The sequence below is a fragment of the Myotis lucifugus genome, unplaced genomic scaffold (assembly GCF_000147115.1).
Source record: "Myotis lucifugus unplaced genomic scaffold, Myoluc2.0 scaffold_180, whole genome shotgun sequence".
NCBI classification, from domain to species: Eukaryota; Metazoa; Chordata; class Mammalia; order Chiroptera; family Vespertilionidae; genus Myotis; species Myotis lucifugus.
This window is the reverse complement of record NW_005871228.1, coordinates 544,200-551,553: the sequence shown is the minus strand read 5'-3', so window position 1 is coordinate 551,553 and position 7,354 is coordinate 544,200. Positions and strand designations below refer to the sequence as shown.

The following is a 7,354-nucleotide window of genomic DNA, read 5'->3' as shown; positions in this document are numbered from 1 at the left end:
GAGGGGAGGGGAGGGGAGGGGAGGGGAGGGGAGAAGAGAAGAGAAGAGAAGAGAAGAGAAGAGAAGAGAAGAGAAGAGAAGAGAAGAGAAGAGAAGAGAAGAGAAGAGAAGAGAAGAGAAGACATCTTCATTCTTCCCTCACATCATACACAAAAATCAATTTGAGAATTAAATGTAAAGGTAAAACAATATAATAATAAAGTTAGGGGGGAAACTTAGGAGAAAATCTTTACAACCTTGCAGTAGGCAAAAACTTTTCCAAAAGGACAGAGAAAGCATGAACCATAAAAGGAAAACATTGATAAATTTTAATACATCAAACTACAAAGTGTCTGTTCATCTAAAGCAGTGGTTCTCAACTTTCCTAATGCCGCGACCCTTTAATACAGTTCCTCATGTTGTGGTGACCCCCAACCATAAAATTATTTTCGTTGCTACTTCATAACTGTACTTTTGCTACTGCTATGAATCGTAATGTAAATATCTGATATGCAGGATGTATTTTCAGGGGGCATGACCCACAGGTTGAGAACCGCTGAAAAGACACTATCAAGAAAGTAAAAAGGCAAGTCACAGACTGGGAAAAAAAATATTCACAATACACATATCTAACAAATATGTCCAGACCAAGAAATCCTATAAATCAATAATAAAAAGACAAAGAACTCAATTTTTCAAATGGACATAGGATTTGAACAGACAGCTCACAAAGAAGTTATACAAATGGCCAATAAGCACATGTAAAAGTAGTCAACATCATTAGTCATCAGGTTCCTACATAGTAAAATACAATGAGATACACACACACACACACGCACACACACACACACACACACACACACTCAACACCAAATGTTGGAAAGGATGTGGAACAACTCAAAGTTTCACTTTTTCTGGTGGAATAGATAATGGTACAACTACTTTGGGAAAATGTTTAGCAATTTCTTACAAAGTTACACATACATCTGACCTATGACCCAGAAATTCGATTCACAGATATTTTCCCAAGAGAAATGAAAATGTATGTTTATAGAAATGTCTGTTTATAGAAAGCTTTATATAAGAATTCGCATAGAAATTTTATTCAGAATACCAAAATCTGGAGACAATCCAGATGTGCATCACAGGAAAAGAGAGTTTTTTAAAACTGTGGTGTATTCAAACAATGGAATACTAACTACTCAGCAATAAAAACAAATGAACTACTGGTACACACAACATAAATGAATCTCTAAAATATTATATTCAATAAAAGAAACAAAGTACAAAAGAGCACATACATGATTCCACTCATAAGAAATTCTAGAATAGATAGAACTAAGGTATGATGATACAAAGCCAATCAGTAGTTGAAGGGTAACTATGGGAATTGACTGGGGGCATGTGGGAACATAATGGGCTGATGAAAATATTTTATCTTGATATGCAGTTGTCAAAACTAATGAACTTAAAGATCTGAGCATTTCACAGTACAGCAGTCCCTGCTTACCCACAGTATCACTTTCTGTGGTTACCCACAGTCAACCAAGATCTGAAAATTCAAATGGAAAATTCCAGGAATAGAAAGTTCGTAAGTTTTAAACTGTATGCCATCCCCATCCATCCTACCTGGTACATGATTTATTTATCCCTTGCAGCAGTGGGGAACGTCCGGTCCAGGCCCTCGAAATCATTTGGTCTGGCCCTACCAAGGCATTAGGGATGAATTAATTAAATATTTTACCAAATATAGCTGGCTAAGTTTTAAGTTGATCATTTTGTATGGCTCGTGAATGATGTTATAAATATCCAAATGGCCCAAGGTTCCCCACCCTTGGTGCAGAGTATCCACTGTATAGGCTACCTGCCCTTTAGTCACTTGGTAGCCATCTGGGTTATTAGATGGGCTGTCATGGCATCACAGTGCTTGTGTTCAAGTCAGCCTTATTTTACTTAATATTGGCCCACATCATGCCTTACCTTAAACCACGAGATCCCCATGGTGTTTGTAGTTGGAAAGCGAAACTAGGTGGCCATTCCTTCCGCTACACCAGATTACAGCAGCACTCCCTTCATCCCGTATTTCATCAGCTTTTGTAATTCCTGGAAATAAAGCATTTTCTATTTTTACAAAAATAAATTTAAAATAAATAAGTAAATAAATAAATAAACAATTTTTTCCTAGAATCTTAGAATTAAAAGAGATCTTTGATACCATTTAGATCGCATAAATCCTTATCAAATACAATAATGTCTACTCTAATATGTCTCAATTTAGACATTTCCAGTGATAGTGTTATCAGTGGAAGATTTCACGTGCTTGTAGTGTTTCCACACCCTAGCCAATTATCTTTTTTTCCAGGTTAGACTGACAGGCAAGCAACTTCCCTACATCACTCCAACTTCATTGCACATGTACCCATCTTCCCCTTTATTAGACCCCTTTCCCCAGTGATTTGCAGGGAATACACTGGTGGTTCCCTGGGGGCTGTGAAATTGTAGCTTCCTGGTGAAGCTGTCCAGATGACCATGCTTATCATGTCTGGTCTTCCCTTTGCTTTCTTCCTATTATTAATATTAATAAACTAGCTAGTTACGATGGTAACAATAGGAAACCCACTGTCTAGGAAGATAACCCATTAATAGACCAATCCTAATTTCCACTTTAGAGCACATAATACTCCAAACCCTGATTTCACAGTTTATGAAACGGGCTTGTAGAGTGGAGAAATTTGATATCTTACAGTAATTTAGAGGCAGAACTAGACCGGGCTTCTGCCCTCTCTCTGCAAGTAACAGAAAGTTAAAACACGTTTGCACCCTACCTTTTATTCCTACTCTTTGCTTCTGGTTCTGTCTCCAGAGCAACAGGGACTCTGTCTAATTTCTTTTCCACATGACAGCCCTTCAGATGTTTCAAGGAAGCTTTATTTCATCTCCTGAGTCTTTTTCCAAAAGAACTCATTCTCTCTATCCCAGTCCATTCCATTTTTCTTCATTTGGCATGAGTCTATACTCTTCACCACCTTCAGCACTCAATTTCCCACAGGTTTGAGACACTTTTCTTAATTAGGGACACCCAGGACTGAATAAAATCCCAGCAGTAAAGAACACAGTGGGCCATGAGCTTCCCTTGATCTTGATAGCTCACTTCTATAATTGTACTCAGTCTTACCTTTCTAGCAACCAGATCACATTGTTGAATCTGTTATAATAGTTATTAATTGAGTACTAACTATGTCCCAGGCATTGTCCTAAGTACCTTACATGAGTTTAATTCTTATAAAAATGCCAACAATATTAGTTGTAACTAATATCATCCTCATCCTCCAGGTAAGGAAAATAAAACACAGATTTTAAGAAACATACCCAAGATCACACACCTAGTAAAGTGGCAGAGCCAGGATTCTAACCTAGGCAAATGGCTCCAAAGCCTGAACTCTTAACGTCATGCCACAAATGACAATGAAAAATAAGCCTCTTTATCAAAAATTGTTGATACTGTTCACTGCTGTGAAGGGAGATCTCTCACAACCTGTGAAATAGGATATTTTGCATTCATCCCTATTAATTTTAAAATTGTGAGTTTTGGTGTCTCCTTCTTTAAAACTTGCACTTTATAATTCAATATATTAGCTATTTTTCCCCAGGTTGTGTCATCTTCAAATCTGATAATAAGCTTTCTAGCTTTCAGTTAAGTTGTTGATTAAAAATTACAACTAGCAAAGGGCCTAGATCTGTAAAAACTTGTTTGGCAGAAAAAAATAACCCAAGGGTTGACTCTTCTTTGCTCTTGTTTAGCCAGTTAGAAAGCTACATGATAATTCTATATCCTGGCCTATATTTCTTCATCTTGTCATAAAAATTGGGATATACCAAGACAGAATTTCCTAAACCTCTATGCCTAGAATGCTTTCAAAAAATAGAAATGAAGCTAGTATGGTCCAACTTGTTCTTTGGGAATCCATGTTACCTCTAAATTATTACAACCTGTGCTAAATATATGAAAGCTCTTTTTTTTAATGCTCTATTTTAGAAATGGTGGCTGAAGTTGTCATCAAGGCTGCTGATCTATGGTCTCCAATATGTATCTTTTGCCCTTTTTGAGGTTGTTTGGAACTAGTTATGGCTTTCTCACTCCACATCCACTCTCAAACAGAAGTTTCCAACAGTGCTATCTAAAGACAGATGCACATTCTTTTAGTATCATGAGCAGTTGGTCATCTGAACTTAGGAAATGGAACATATTTTCACAACTTCAGACTCTTACATCCAATTGCCTCCTTGACATCTTCATTCAGACATCTACGAGGCATTTGCAATTTAATGTTTCCAATGAAGCTTCTACTTTTCACCCCATTCCAAAACCTGCTCCTCTCACAGTCTTCCCCATCTCAATAAATGGCTAGGTCACAAACCTTGAAGTCACCTTTGATTCTTCTCCTCTTATATTCTACTAGTGGCCCGTTACACGAAGATTCACGCAATAGGCCTTCCTTCCCCTGATACCGGCGCCGGGTTCTCCTCCAGCACCCGGGACACTGGCCTTTGGTCCAGCCGCAGCAGCGAAGCTTGTATTCTCCGCTCCGGTTGCTCCCAACCCCTCCTTTTTGTTCCAGCTCCGTAAGCGGAGCCCAGACCCCCAGCCCCTCCTTGAGCAGAGTCCAGGGCCGGCGGGAAGCTTGGCTTCCTCTGTTGCTGGGAGCAACCTAAGCCTCCTGCTTGCTCCAGCTGCGTGGCCACCACCATCTTCAGTCATCTTCGCTCCATGCCTGTGTATGCAAATTAACCGCCATCTTTGTTGGGTTAATTTGCATAGTTGCTCTGATTGGCTGGTGGGTGTAGCGGAGTGACGGAGTGATGGTTAATTTGCATGTTTCTCTTTTATTAGTGTAGATAAAGCAATCCATTAGCAAATCTTATGGGCTTTGTCCCTCCCCCAATTTATCCAGAATCCAACAATACTTCTCAACCCCTCTACCGCTACATTCTAATCCAAGCCACCTTCATCTTTCTTCTGGACTATTGCACTTTCTTCCTAATTGGTGTCTCTACTTTCACCCTTATTCCATGGAGAAGATGCTATTGGCTCACTCAATCAGACTCTCTGAAAACCCTTTTATCAGTTGGTTGGTGAGCCCCTTGCCCAGCTGCTGTAAGTGCGTCAGTGATAATTGCACTTGGGCAATGGAAGCCACTACACCTGGAAGGGTCTGGGATTTATACCGTCCATCCCTTTCCCCCAGAGACTTCATCCAATAACCAGGGTGAAGGTAAAAAGCCCCTCTCCCTCATCTCAAGTGGAAAAAAACCCTACAGTGTAATTTATGCTCCAGAGCTTCCCATGAGATCAGGCTGAATTTTTGCCATTCTCCTCCTCTTCTACCTGCTTCTTCTACTCTCCCCCATTTTATCCATAAAGCACACACACATCCCCCTCTCAGGCTCTACTTCTGGGAACTCATCCTAACACTATCCCCATACAGCAGTCACAGTGATCCTGTTAAAAAGTTCACATCAGCCCGGCTGGCGTGACTCAGTGGTGGAGTGTTGACTTATGAACCAGGAGGTCACGGTTCAATTCCCAGTCAGGGCACATGCCTCGGTTGTGGCTCGATCCCCAGTGTAGGGCATGCAGGAGGCAGCCAATCAATGATTCTCTCTCATCATTGATGTTTCTATCTCTCTCTCCCTCTCTCTTCCTTTCTGCAATCAATAAAAATATATTTTTTTAAATGTTCATATCATTCCTTTGCTCAATCCCTCCATTGGTTTCCCATCTCACCAAGATAAGAAAAAAAAATTCAGAGTTTTTAGCATGGCCAAAAAGACCACCCAGCTAACTTTCCAACTTCATCTCCTTTCCCTCCCCGCCTCATCCATTCCACTTCACTCTCACTGGTCTCCTTGATATTCCTTCAAATCCTATGTGACCTCCTCTATCAAGGTCTTTATACCAAGATTCCTCCACCCAGAAAGCTCTCCCCCAGATATGCAATAAGCTTGCTCATTTCCTTCAAGTCTCTGTTCAAATGTCACTCGTTATAGAAGCCTTCTCTCACTATCCTACCATAAAATAGCACACATACCCGACTTCTTGTCACACTCTGTTATCCATCTCCTACCATAAGAATGTAAGTTCCCTGAGAATGCACCCATTGCTTTGTACTTATATCCCCAGCACCTAAATCGTGTCCAGCTTATATTAGGCATTTAAAAATTTTATTGAATTTTTTGAGTAGGCTATATTTTGACTTCCTACACATAAACCACACAAACACACATACAAATCCAACAACTGTCATTGATTTCAAAGTCCTATTAACACTATTTGTTCGACTTTTTATAGCCTAGGAACCACCTGTTATCAGTGATGGCCACAACAGAAGCAAAATAGAAGTTGAGTTGTTAGGACTCTTTTGCTCTAATCTATTAATGTTGTTCCACTAGAAAAAAAGGATAATATGTGGAAGTCAAGAAACAATAGAGCTTTGCAATCCAGAAAGCTTGAGAATTGTACTGTTAGCTCAAATGGCTTTTACGTAGTCGAGTTGCTAAGCAGATTACTCCAAAATATAAAGCACAGTTGCTATCATTAGTATCAATTAAATAAATGAAATATAAAGTTAGTAAAAACTTAGGTAATAAATATGTTTTTATATTTGAAAGCACAGTAATTATTCAATCATATAACGAATGGATAAACTTCTCTTGTTACTCACAAGAAGGCTTTTGTGGTAGGTCTTTGGAATGGACAAAAAGTAACAGAAGAATTTTGGATTTGAGCACAGAATTATAAGTGGATCATGGAAATGAAACTGATGTGTTTAAACTTTACTTTTTTTTAATCCTCACCTGAGGATATGTTTTTATTTGAGAGAGAGAGGAAGGGAGAAGGAGAGAGAAAAAAAACAACACATCAATGTGAGAGAGAAACATTGATCAGCTGCCTCCTGTATGCACCCTGACCGGGGGATCGAACCCACAACCTGGGTATGTGCCCTGACTGGGAATTGAACCTGCAAAGGATGACACTCCAACCAACTGAGCCCCACCGACCAGGGCTAAACTATAATTGTTAAAATGTATAAAATTGACCCTATAGCAGAATTACTAATGGTATGAGAGGCGCAGGTTGGTCAATGAAGGAATGTCACTCAATAATCTAGAAAAACACACCTTATCCCATAGCTTAGGACACCTCCCTCCCCTATCGCAGGTACTCTATATATCCCCTTATTTTTACAAAAACATTAATTAATCAGAAATGTCATAAGAGGCCTGTCTTCACTTTAGTAGCTACTCGACCTATAAGGAATATTCACCCTTGTTTGCCATTTATTGGAGGGAGTGGTGCCTTCTGAGCTTCTTCCTA

General features: G+C 39.5%; 1 long non-coding RNA gene across 1 annotated transcript in view; it reads right to left on the bottom strand.

Moving 5' to 3' along the window:
• The window catches only part of LOC106698436, a 101,014-nt gene that overhangs the window by 52,046 nt on the left and 41,614 nt on the right, over positions 1-7,354 (bottom strand). The window contains exons 3-4 of the long non-coding RNA XR_002831139.1: positions 1,960-2,082; positions 1,609-1,684 (exon numbers count right to left, since the gene is read on the bottom strand). This is a non-coding gene — a long non-coding RNA (uncharacterized LOC106698436). The remainder of the gene's footprint in view (positions 1-1,608; positions 1,685-1,959; positions 2,083-7,354) is intronic.